We start from the raw sequence: 14,374 nt of genomic DNA, 5'->3' as shown, positions 1-14,374 counted from the left end.
GGTCGGCAAGTGGTTAAAAAGTAACACTAAGCCCTTGTACACTCGATCGGAGATTCCGGCGGAATGTGTCCGATCGGAGCGTTTTGTCCGATATTCCGACTGTGTGGTCTGCATCGGACTGTTTCCATCGGAATATCCGACGGACCAACTTTTCCAACTTGCTGGAAATATTTTCCGACAAAATGCTCCGATCGGAATACTCCGATCATGTGTAGAGAATTTTGATCGGACAAAGTGCCACGCATGCTCAGATCAAATTCCTACAACAAAGCTATTGGCTACTAGCCTGAACGTAGTCCCGTCGTAACGAAATAACGTCATCACGTTCTGAACGATCGGATTTTCCGACAACTTTGTCCGACCGTGTGTATACAACAGTTTCAGACAAAATCCGTCGGACAAAATCCGACGGACAAGATCCGACGGATTTGGTTGTCGAAATCTCCGACCGTGTGTACAGGGGCTTACACTTTAAAAAGTAAAAAACTGACATCAGGTTCAAAAAAAATCTTCTACAACGTACGAAAAAATCCCAAGAAAATTCTTATTGCGGAATAATTGGCTGCTGTGTATATTCAGGGCATTAAATCCGAGCGAGCTGAAGACTCGCAACCAGTAATCTGCTCCTCCCATGTAATGACACACTGTTTTATGCATGTTGTTTGTCACCGGCGTTGATTGCTTTGCAGAAAATTGGCGGTTTTGCTTCTATAATGAACCAATTTTTCTTCAAATGGGGAAAGTGTTTCTTTCTTTCTTTCTTTCTTTTCTTGTGTGTGCGTGTGTGTGGTTAATAATCTAACAATAAGCGTTTATAACCATCGGAGCGTACCTGCTACAATTTATACATTCCATATATCTGATAATTAAAGCCATTTATAACACTTATCTCCGGTTACATTGTTTCAGATATAATTTTTCCACTTGATTGGGTCTTTCTTCTTCTCTCCTTGGGTTGGGTTTGACTTTAAGGATGATTTACGGGTCATTGTGTTAAGTAAATAATAAATGCGACGTATGAAACAGGACAGTTCAGCTCATTTGGTAAAATGGCCCGAAGTGTGGAGATGCTGGTCTACATCTAGATAATGACCACTCTCAAGTGGGCTGACCTAAGGAAAATGATATGTAAGCCCCATAGTACCATTGTTCTGTACGTTGCCTTAATAAAGGACCTAGGTAGCTTTTCTAAAAGATGACAAATTGCCTCATGACATCAATTTTCCCGGGGCCATGGACATTTGCTTTCCAATCACCTTTCCCACTCTGGTGTTTAATCTGATGTGTGTGTGATAGCGATGGGCCGATAGAAGTGAAAATTGGCTTCAATGGATCTACCGTAAAGTGATGTGTCCTTCAAAGAAGCAAATACGTGGTTTGAACTGTATTATGGATGGACCTTCTTCTGGTCCCAGGCTGTTGCCTCTCTGATAGATGAAGGGCTCGTCAGATGGATGTGGATGTGGCCTGGAGGTGTACGGAGGAGCACCTGGTGCAAAAGTTCATCTCACTTGAAGGACTTTTTTAAACATTTAATGTTTAGGAGTATCGGATACAATGGAAGGTAAACTGGATTCTTAGGCCGCGTACACACGGGCGGATTGTCTGCCCAACTAAGTTCGTCAGACAATCCGACAGACAGTCCGTTCAACTTTTGAATGAACGGACTTGACCACACACGATGAACAGACAGTCCGCTGAAAGCTTGCGCGATGACGTGTACAGCACGTACGACGGGACTAGAAATACGACGTCCAATACACTGCAATGCAACCTTCGGCCGTGTAAATCCTTTCTGAGCATGCGCCATACTTAGTCCGTCCAACTTGCCTACACACGAGCGGACTGTCCGCTGAAACCAAGTTTGGACGGACAAAACCAGGTTTGGACGGACAAAATTACGGAAATTCCGAAAGACTTAGTCCGTCAGACTGTCCGCTGAAAAAGTCCGCTGAAGCCCACACACGAGTGGACTGTCCGCTGAAACATGGTTCAGCGGACTAAGTTGGGCAGACAATCCGCCCGTGTGTACGCGGCCTAAGGAAACCATTGCGAACTGGTCATGCATGTGAGCATTGCATTGCTGCTCGTTCTTCTGGGTGAAGGCTGCATTCACACTTGTACTACTCCAAAGTTGCCCCGACTTTGGAGTGCAACCTTGACACAACTTTGGATTGTGCAACTTGGATACGACTTTGGTTTTGACCAGTTATAATGGACAACTGTTGCATCGTATAACAGGTACAAATTTCATGCAACTTTGTGAGGGTTAACATTGAAGTCTATGGCACTCAAGTTGCATGAAAGTCGAACCAAAGTGGTGCATGAACTACTTTGAAGTTGCTGTAACTTTAAGCCCTTGTACACACGGTCGGAGAATCCGTCGGAATGTGTCCTATCGGACCGTGTTGTCGGATAATCCGACTGTGTGTGGTATGCTTTGTACTGATTCCGTCGGAATATCCGTCGGACCCAATTTTCCAACTTGTTGGAAATATTTTCCGACCAACTGGTTCGATCGGACATACTCCGATCATGTGTAGAGAATTTTGATTGGACCAAGTGCCATGCATGCTCAGATCAAATTTCTACATCAAAGCTATTGGCTACTAGCCTGAATGTAGTCCCGTCGTAACGAAATTACGTCATCACGTTCTGAATGATCGGATTTTTCGACAACTTAGTCCGACCGTGTGTATGCAACAGTTTCGGACAAGATCCGACGGATTTGGTTGTGGAAATCTCAGACCGTGTGTACAGGGGCTTAGTCGCACATATATGAATGGTTGTCATTGGGAAACATGGGGAACGACTTTTCATGCAACTCTGATGTCCAAAGTTGCATGACAAGTTGCACAAGTGTGAATGGAGCCAAAAGGGCACTGCGAACATCTGACGCACATGTGAGCTCATGCACATAGCAATTGGTGTACACATTTGTGGGGAGGTGCAGCGTGGTGCGGAGACCAGATGTTGTAACTGAACTGTATTGTAGTTAAAGTCCAAACAAACACAACTACCCGGTGTGATGACAACACGACCAAGTGCACTCACAGCAGTAGGTTTCGGATGCTTTGACAGGCATAGAATGCAGCCTGGCCGGTCTGCGCCCAAACGGGGGAAGCTTCCAGGAATGTTAGCATGTCCCTGCTCTTTCCCTACTCATCTGGAATATCTCCCTGCCACTAATACTGGCCTTGCCAGATGGGTGACCTGTCGCTCCACTGCCCACACATTAAATTTGCACCAAGCCTGGGAGCCAGGGCCTTAAATAGGTTCTGCGTTACTCAATATGACAGCCAGAGTCACATGGGGTGGCAGCATCCAATCGGACAGTGACCCTGGAAACCATAGAGGAACCATGTTTCTCTTCACTTCAGCTCCATATGCAATGCCGTTGTGGTCAATCACCACTTGCAATGAAGAATATAGACTGCACCTGTCTACACAATAAGCACCTAGCAGCCTATTTCAATGGATGTGTCACTGGGAGAAGTTACTGGATGGTCTTCAGCCTGTTCTTGTGTGTCCTGAAACTTGATCTGTTGTATTTGCCTACCGATATATGATTCGGCTTCTCTCTTGGCTTCATCACTACTCTTTGCCTCAACCTTGCTCATCTCATTACTTTGACCTTGGCTTGATTCTTGGACTTGCTCTTCTTGCCGATTCAGTCCCTTACTGACTGCCACCTGCTTCCCAGGCCTGCTTCCATATCCTGCTCTAGTGCTTAGCTGCTTCATCATCCTATCCTGAAGATTGCGAATTCCAGCACTACCTACCTATGGAGTAGACATCACCAGCCAGCTACCTTGGCACTCATGCCATTCCATTCCCTTGCATTCTCAGTTTCCACCTTCGGGAGCATTGGGCAGGTGGTGCCCAACTACACTACTTCACTACATTCCAGGCTATACCAGGTACAAGATATACAGCTAATTCAACTTCTTGAGGAAACAAATATGCTGCCTGCCTAATGCGTGTGTGTATAAGCATGCACATTCCTGCAAACATAAAAAACAGACTGCATGTACATCAGTTCTCACACGTACAAGCACATAAACGCATAGAATTACATCACCAAGCAGCCTATTGAATTGCAAACTCTACACAAGCTCTTTGCTGAATGGTCTTCAGCAGGGATTTTTTTCAGCAGGAACTAGGGGGAGCTCAGTTCCACCACCTCTGGCTCAGGTCTTCTGCTCCCTGCTCACCCCTATCACTTGGTAACACTGAAGTCCAGCTTCTGCATTTACAAGTGATAGCTTATCTCCCAGTAGCTCCCACAGGTCAAGTCTCTTGCGCAGATCCCAGTGAGTGCCGGACAGAGACAAGGGAGATACAGAACAGGTGCCCGGGGGTTCAGTGCAGTCTTGGGCAGGAGAGGGTGGGTGGTAGGCTGCACCCTCTGTGGTCTCCATTTTTTCCCTGGTGACCAGTTGTTGATCCTCCTACTGCATGATCTCCCTTGCAAGTGACTGTAGTATAGTATAGTATGCTGGGAGGTATTACAGCCGGATAGGTGCTTCAGCTTAAAGTGGTTGTAAATCCTTACAAACCACTTTGACCTACAGGTAAGCCTTAAGGCTTACCTGTAGGTCCAAGAAATATCTCCTAAACCTATACGGTTTAGGAGATATTTGCCCTAAGACAGGCACCGCAGACAGTGGTGCGCAGGCGCACTGAGCGCGGCATTTCCAACAACGGAGCTGCCGCCCATGTTGGCTCCCATGCGCATGCGCAGGAGTGACGTCATCGCGGCTTCGCCGAATGACAGCGGCGGAGCTGCGAGACCCCACCGAGAAGATGGATGCGCCGGACTACAGGGGACAGCGGTGACTTCGCTGGCTCCTGTGTCAGGTAAGTGGCACATAATGGACTACTATGCGATGCATAGTAGTCCATTATGCTTTACCTTTGCAGGGAATGAAAGAGGAAGTAAACTCATCAGGGTTTACTTCCTCTTTAATATTGCAACAAAGGTAAGACAAATGACAGATGGTGGAGCTTTTAAGGAGGTGGGGGGGGGGGGGGGTGAGGGCAGTGGAGGGAGGGGGTTGTATGCAGAGGGAAGAGCTACTATTTGATGCCATTTGGCAGGTATGTGTGTGTGACGGGCATGGTTGAGTTCCTGCACCTATTCTCTGAGAAGAAAAGCCCTGGTCTTCAGTCTTATTTCTGTTGCCCAGTTTGTGATATGCATCTTGATTCAGTTACTCACCGGGCTTCTCCACTGACCTTGGATTCTCCTTGTCTGCTTTTGTTCACTGTCTGCCTCCACCTCCGACCTTGGCCTGGACTTCTGACAATGCTTTTGCCTAGTGATTGTGTACGTCTTCTGCTTGCTTGTTGCCAACTTCTGCCTGTTCCTGTCTCTTATTCTGCTAAGGTCCTGGTGTTCCTCCACTTGCCTACCATTCAACCAGGTTTGGGACCTGACTCCATCTATAACTGGTATAGGAGTCTCCATGGTGCATGGCGAGCTGAACATCTGGTTGACCAGGGATCCTGAGTTCTTGCTCACTGTGCCTACTGTGTCTACTCCTTGGCACTTGCGCCATTCTTTTACATCTGTAGGCCTTGTCCCAACATCCAGGGGTGCTCAGAATGGAAATGTGCGAAAGGACGCCCTCGTTATCTCAGACTCTGCATACCGGTACGTGACAAACACAATAACGTTTTCACCATTTTGGTCAACTGGGAAGGCAAAATGAAGGCGATAGTTGGTGTTTTTAAGGGTACAGTGGGCTTTAAAGTGTTTCTAAAGGTTGAAGGCATTCTATGCATGAAGGCAGGGGCGTAACTAGAGATCACAGGGCCCCATAGCAAAATGTTGTATGGGCCCCCCCCCCCCCCACCAAAAAAAAATGAACTAATGCTATTAAACAACAGACTACCACACCCATGTGGCACAGTACCCAGGCAACAGCTTATATAAATTTTGAACAACAAAGTATGCAGTATACTGTATGCAGCCCCTGAAGGGAACACATTGCTGACCTCCAGGCCTTTTAACCAATTTCTGTTCTGTTATATAAAATGAAATAGTTCAACTCACCATAATGCAAAATCAGTGGGATCCCTGAGCGTGTCACTTGCCATCATCGCCTGCCACCAGATGCAGATTGTAACTTGTCAAACGTTGCGGAATGTCACCTACCACATGTTGCGGATTGTCCACTTGCCACATCCCAGATTGTCACTTGCCAAGTCACCTGCCACACATTATGGATTGTCACTTGCCACATCCTGGATTGTCACTTGCCACACATTATGGATTGTCACTTGCCACGTCCTGGATTGTCACTTGCCACGTCACTTGCCACACATTATGGATTGTCACTTGCCACGTCCTGGATTGTCACTTGCCACACATTATGGATTGTCACTTGCCACGTCCTGGATTGTCACTTGCCACACATTAAGGATTGTCACTTGTCACATCACCTGCTACACATTGCGGATTGTCCACTTGCCACGTCGCCTGCCACCAGATGCAGATTGTCACTTGTCACACTTTGCAGAATGTCACCTGCCACATGTTGCGGATTGTCCACTTGCCACGTCCCGGATTGTCACTTGCCACGTTACCTGCCACACATTACGGATTGTCACTTGCCATGTCCTAGATTGTCACTTGCCACGTCTCGGGTTGTCACTTGCCACGTTACCTGCCACACATTACGGATTGTCACTTGCCATGTCCTAGATTGTCACTTGCCACGTCTCGGGTTGTCACTTGCCACGTCACCTGCCACACATTACGGATTGTCACTTGCCATGTCACCTGCCACACATTACGGATTGTCACTTGTCTTGTCACGGATTTTCACTTGCCACGTCACCTGCCACATGTTACGGATTGTCACTTGCCACATCCAGGTTGTCACTTGCCACGTCACCTGCCACACATTACGGATTGTCACTTGCCACGTCCTAGATTGCCACACATTACAGATTGTCACTTACCACATCCTAGATTGTCACTTGCCACACATTATGGATTGTCACTTGCACGTCCCGGGTTGTCACTTGCCACGCCACCTGCCACACATTACGGATTGTCACTTGTCATGTCACGGATTTTCACTTGCCACGTCACCTGCCACATGTTACGGATTGTCACTTGCCACATCCAGGTTGTCCCTTGCCATGTCACCTGCCACACGTTACGGATTGTCACTTGCCACGTCCCTGGTTGTCACTTGCCACGTTGCCTGCCACTCATTATGGATTGTCATTTGCCATGTCATGGATTTTCACTTGCCACATCACCTGCCACATGTTACGGATTGTCACTTGCCACATCCAGGTTGTCACTTGCCATGTCACCTGCCACACGTTACGGATTGTCACTTGCCACGTCCCGGGTTGTCACTTGCCACGTCGCCTGCCACACATTATGGATTGTCACTTGCCATGTCACCTGCCACACGTTACGGATTGTCACTTGCCACGTCCCGGGTTGTCACTTGCCACGTCGCCTGCCACACATTATGGATTGTCACTTGCCATGTCACCTGCCACACGTTACGGATTGTCACTTGCCACGTCCCGGGTTGTCACTTGCCACGTCGCCTGCCACACATTATGGATTGTCACTTGCCATGTCACCTGCCACACGTTACGGATTGTCACTTGCCACGTCCCGGGTTGTCACTTGCCACGTCGCCTGCCACACATTATGGATTGTCACTTGCTCTGCCACTTTCCTGCTGTGTCACAGAGTTAGGCAGCAGATTATCAGTCAGGCAGCAGAGAGATAATGTCATCTCTCTGCTTCCTGGCTGCCTGCACAGTGAGGGGGAACTGCACTACAGGGATGAGAGGGCAGCGAGAGATGATGTCATCTCTATGCTCCCCCGCCCGTCAGCTCCCTGATTGGCCAGCCCACTCATGCCCACTCTCATCTGCCTCCCAGTCCCACTATCACCCGCGGAGCCGCTCGCGGACCACCCGCGGAGCCGCTGACTACCCGCGGGCCGCCCGCGGAGCCGCGGACCACCCGCGGACTACCCGCGGACCACCCGCGGACAGCCCGCTCTCACCCGCGGAGCCACGGAGCCTATCCTCACCGGGCCCCACTTGACTGCGGGCCCCATAGCGCCCGCATGTGTTGCTATGGCGGTAGTTCCGCCACTGCATGAAGGTAAAAAACCTTATGCAGTATGCAGCTTTTGCTTTTAAAGGTAAAGAAGACAAAATAAAAAGTAAGATAAAATAAATAAATAAGTAAAGTGAGCCATTCCTCCTTTTTTTTAAAGCGAAAGATCAAACTTTTGGTCCTTTGCTTTTAAAGGTAAAGAAGAGATTTGGGGTCTTTTTTTAAAAGTTCCAGAAAAGGCCTGGTCAGCAAGTGGTTAATCACCCGGTCAAGCAAACTTTACCTGACCAGTCCAAAATACGAAGCAAGATCAATATCACTCAATTTAAATGTAACTTTTAAAATTCATCGTTTTTTTTTCTTTTTTTTAATATATTTTCTTGTTCAATATTATATATATATATATATAAATAATTTATTTAAAGTAGGCAATAAAAGAACATTGCATAAGAGACAATGACAAAGTAGTACTATTAACAGGTGTCTTCGTACACGAACACAGTACAGATAACAAAATAATCCGTAGAATGTAATGTTAAGTAGTAATTAAATGATAACATTACATCATAGATTAGAGTAGAAAAAATGTAGAGGAGAAAAAAAAAATCCCACCTGATGCACGTGGCAGAGGTAGTTATATCGCAATAAATTACAAAGAATAGGGTAAGTAGGATAGAAGAGTAAGGACTGCGGAGAGGGCCTCAGAGGAAGACCACAGAAGGCTCTGACCACATTTCTTAGTGTCTGAAGAAAGGGATGAAAGAGACCTCAAGGTAAAGGTAAGAAGAGCAAAGAAAGAAAAAAAAACTGGCAATATGGGACTTTATGAGTGCTTAGTAAAATTAGTATATGACAACAAAGTATGAAAAATGTATAATTTTATTGCAACTACACAACAGAAAAGACAAAGACAGTGATCACACTAAAAAGCACAGACATCACTTTATCTGTGTAGTGTATCCAAGTGTCTGTTTAATTTTCCACACATACAGTGGTGTGAAAAAGTGTTTGCCCCCTTCCTCATTTCCTGTTCCTTTGCATGTTTGTCGCACTTAAGTGTTTCGGAACATCAAACCAATTTAAACAATAGTCAAGGACAACACAAGTAAACACAAAATGCAATTTGTAAATGAAGGTGTTTATTATTAAAGGTGAAAAAAAATCCAAACCATCATGGCCCTGTGTGAAAAAGTGATTGCCCCCTAAACCTAATAACTGGTTGGGCCACCCTTAGCAGCAACAACTGCAACCAAGCGTTTGCGATAACGTGCAATGAGGCTTTTACAGCGTCCTGGAGGAATTTTGGCCCACTCATCTTTGCAGAATTATCCTAATTCAGTTACATTAGAGGGTTTTCGAGCATGAACGGCCTTTTTAAGGTCATACCACAACATCTCAATAGGATTCAGGTCAGGACTTTGGCTAGGCCACTCCAAAGTCTTCATTTTGTTTTTCTTCAGCCATTCGGTGGTGGACTTGCTGGTGTGTTTAGGATCATTGTCCTGCTGCAGAACCCAAGTTCGTTTCAGCTTGAGTACACGAACAGATGGTCGGACATTCTCCTTCAGGATCTCTTGGTAGACAGCAGAATTCATAGTTCCTTTTATCACGGCAAGTCTTCCAGGTCCTGAAGCAGCAAAACAGCCCCAGACCATCACACTACCACCACCATATTTTACTGTTGGTATAATGTTCTTTTTATGAAATGCAGTGTTCCTTCTACGCCAGATATACTTGGACACACACCTTCCAAAGAGTTCCACTTTTGTCTCATCGGTCCACAGAATGTTGTCCCAAAAGTCTTGGGGATCATCAAGATGTGTTGTGGAGAAATTGAGACGAGCTTTGATGTTCTTTTTGCTCAGCAGTGGTTTTCTCCTTGGAACTCTGCCATGCAGGCCATTTTTGCCCAGTCTTTTCCTGATGGTGGAGGCATGAACGCTGACCTTAACTGAGGCAAGTGAGGCCTGCAGTTCCTTGGACGTTGTTGTGGGGTCTTTTGTGACCTCTTGGATGAGTCGTCGCTGCGCTCTTGGGGTAATTTTGGGCGGCCGGCCACTCCTGGGAAGGTTCACCACTGTTCCATGTCTTCGCCATTTGTGGATAATGGCTCTCACTGTGGTTCGCTGGATTCCCAAAGCTTTGGAAATGGCTTTATAACCCTTTCCAGACTGATAGATCTCAATTACTTTCTTTCTCAATTGTTCCTGAATTTCTTTGGGTCTCGGCATGATGCGTAGCTTTTAAGGATCTTCTGGTGGACCTTACTGTGTCAAGCAGCTCCTATTTAAGTGATGCCTTGATTGTGAACAGGTGTGGCAATAATCAGGCCTGGGTGTGGCTAGAGAAATTGAACTCAGGTGTGGACAACCACAGTTATAGTATGTTTTAACAAGGGGGGCAATCACTTTTTCACACAGGGCCATGATGGTTTGGATTTTTTTTCACCTTTAATAATAAACACCTTCATTTACAAATTGCATGTTGTGTTTACTTGTGTTGTCCTTGACTATAAATTTTAAATTGGTTTGATGTTCCGAAACACTTAAGTGTGACAAACATGCAAAGGAACAGGAAATGAGGAAGGGGGCAAACACTTTTTCACACCACTGTAAGTTCATGTTTAAGTACATGTTTCGCCATGTGGCTTCCTCAGGAACTTGAGTGGAGATTTATCTTTACTAAATAGATACAAATGAATATTTTAGTTATACCAATTTCATATTCAGAGATACAAAAAATACTGTATTTATTGGCGTATAACACGCACTTTTTCACCCTGAAAATCGGGCGCAAATAGCGTGTGCGTGTTATACGCCGATACTTCAATTTTAGCTGCCTCGGAGGGGACAGGCAGGGATGAGCGCCAACAGATTACATACAGCGAGTGCCATCAGATTACATACAGCGAGAATCTCCTGTTTACTTGGCGGCCTCTGTAATAGCAAGTCCCATCTCCTGGGACACAACTGGACCAGTGTTCTGTCCATCATAGGAGATTCTCACTGTATGTAATCTGCCGGCGCTCATCCAGCCCCCCTCCCTGTCTCCTCTAGGCTGCAGATGGGCATCGATCAGGCTGCACTGATGGCAATGTTGAGGCCGCTGCATTAAAGGCAATGGTGAGGCTGCATTCATGTGGACTGATGAGGCTGCATTAAAGGCACTTGTGAGGCTGCTGCATTGATGGCAATGGTGAGACTGCTGCATTGATTGCAATGGTGAGGCTGCTGCATTGAAGGCACTTGTGAGGCTGCTGCATTGATGGCAATGGTGAGGCTGCTGCATTGATTGCAATGGTGAGGCTGCTGCCTTGATGGCAATGGTGAGGCAGCTGCATTGATGGCACTTGTGAGGCTGCATATAGACATTGATCAGGCTGCATTGACGGCAATGGTGAGCCTGCAGATGGGTACTGACTCTTATTAGTTCCTTATTTAAAATGTAATGTAATTTTTTCTAAAGAAACTTCCCTCTTAAAATGAATGTGTGTGTGTTATACGCCGATAAATATGGTAGTTTAGACAGAGTACATGTATACATATATAGGTACATCCAGGAAGTGCGACTATAAATTCTCAGCCGGTAGGCTCTGACTCCAATGTTTAGGAGACTCAGATCTCAATCTATGCTGGGTGGTATCAGGGTGAACAAATGGGCACCAACATCCTGACGGGAGGAAACACCAACCTAAGCTTGATAACCCACTGGGAGGAGTATGGGTGGTAAACTTGAGTACCTTGATGAGTTATTTCTTTTCTTTTCAAATATTTTTATTAAAGTATAGAGAACAGCTGTATACAAACATATAGAATCGTACAGTTGTGAATAATTATAGCAACAACATACAGCCATTGGTAACAGCACGCAGTCTACATAGGGAGCAAAATTAAACATGTGAGAACATACAAGATCCAAAAGTTCCACATAATACTAACAGACATTTCTACCCTGGATCCTAGATAAACTAAGAGGGGAGCCATACCAACATGGGATCCCCTAGTAGGGTGTATCAATCCCCCAACTGGGGAGCAGAAACCACACAAAGTAATTTTACCCTACTTTAGTGTAATTACAAAGGTAGATAAGATGCAGACTAATAAAGTCAACCAACAAAGGAGAAAGAGGAAAGAGAAGGTGAAGACAAGAAAAAGTACAGGGATGAAAAGGAGTACGGAGGCATAGGGGGGAAGAAGAAGACAAGGAGGGGACAGTGGACGACTCGACGGCCCCAGGGATCCTAACAAGGGGGGGTCCCTAGGTGAAAAAAAAAACAAAACAAAAAAAACACACACCTAAGACTATGGCACTAGGAGATGAGGATCAAAGTTAGGGGGTAGGAAGTGATCCACCCAAGGTTGCCAAATCCTATTATGAAGTGGGAGTTTATCCAAGATAGTTGCCTCAATTTTGCTGTGAATCATAGCCTGAGTGACCCGGTTTTTAACTTCAGTGACATGTAGGGCTGCGGACTTCCAGGCCTTTGCAATAGTCTGCTTTGCCGCCGTGACCACCTGCAAATGGAGCCGTGTTTGGGATCGGCTGAACTTGCAGGGTACTAAGTTTAACAGAGCAACCGCTGGGTCAGGAGGTAAGGTGCATTGCGAGAGCCTAGATAGGATACCAAAAATATGCCTCCAGAATTCAGCCACCAATGGGCATGTCCACCATATATGGTGGTGAGTGCCCGGTTCAGTACAACCACGGAAACAATTTGGGGAATAACTTGGCACATACTTAGATATCCTGGCAGGAACCAGGTACCAGCGCATTAATACTTTATAATTGGCCTCAGCTGCAATTATATTTTGTGTAGCAGTTTTAGTGTTAAGCCAAACCCTCCCCCAGTCCTCGGGTTCAAGAGTAAGAGAGAGATCTTGGGACCAAGAGTTAATGTATTGCGGGAGGGGATATTGGGAGGAGGAAAGATAGGAGTAGAGGCAGGATATCCTTGATGAGTTATTTATTACCTATAAATGTTAAAGACATGAAGGTAAGAAGAGGGTAAAAGGCCTAATAATCAGGCCGCCAGGAGAAGAAAGGGGGTAAGAAGAAGAACAGCAAAGAGGGGTGAGATGACAAGAGGGGAAAGAGGCCATCTTCTCCGCATCAGGTCCACAGGATAAGCCAGGGGAGGAGATTGGTTTCAGAACCTTAAGGTTCCAGGAGGAGCCTGGGATCGAAGTGTGGAGGGAAGACATGATCCACCCATGGTTGCCAAATTTCCAGGCGCCGTGGGATCTTATCTAAGATGGTCGCCTCAATCTTACTGTGGATCACAACTTGGGTGATCCTATTTTTAGTCTCTACCGAGCAGAGAGATAAAGGTTTCCATGCCCTCGCGATAGTCTGTTTAGAAGCTGTGATGATGTTTATTCCAAGTCTCGATTGGGCCTTCGTAAGGTCAGGTGGACAGCGATTTAGCAAGGTGAAAGCTGGGTCTGGGGTTGGCCGGCCTGCTTAGCAGGGTGGACAATATTCTGAAGATGTCCCAGCCCGGAATTGCTGGGATACGATCGGAGACGTCCACCCGATATGCAGATATGTTTCCCGTTCTCCGCTTTTCTAAAATAATTTATTTAAAAAAATTTAAATAATTATTGAACTTTTCAAAATGACACATGTATCAAACCAAATCATAATCTTTATATATATATATATATATATATATATATATATATATATATATATATATTAGGGCTGTTACTGATTAAAAATTTCGTGTTCGATTAATCGTTCTATTTTTAAATCGATTAATCGACTAATTTCGATTAATTATAACACACATACAGATCCAACTACTTTTAGCTGATCTCCTTGCATTGCAACTCTGCATTAGTCAGTGGTAAATGTGGTATACACTATATACAATCACCTGACATTAGTTAGTTTCCACAATCCATGACTTAACTTCACAGTCCACACAAACGTTTTAAATTCAAACTGTAGCACTGACGTAAGTAATTTTTTTCCCCACAGTAGCGTGACAATCCCTCCACCTCCGGTCTATCTAATCACTCTCACCTTATGGTATGGACCCCTGTGCAACCAGGTGGTCATGCATGCGGATATCAAAAGGGTTAATACGGACCATAAACTTCTCTCACGATCTCAGGTCATGGGTAGAAAGAAAAGATCAAAGTGCTCACCGCTTAAGTATAAGATTTCATTTTTGTGTTCAAACACAAACTACTCACATAAAGACAATAAAAACACAGCATGTAAAGCCGACAATCATGTTAGTTCCGTAGGGCAGCAGCGGGTGGCGTC

Source organism: Lithobates pipiens, unplaced genomic scaffold (assembly GCF_037356315.1).
Source record: "Lithobates pipiens isolate NorthernLeopardFrog02 unplaced genomic scaffold, aLitPip1_a1.2 Scaffold_22, whole genome shotgun sequence".
NCBI lineage: Eukaryota > Metazoa > Chordata > Amphibia > Anura > Ranidae > Lithobates > Lithobates pipiens.
The sequence above is the reverse complement of the archived record's forward strand: the minus strand, read 5'-3'. Positions refer to the sequence as shown.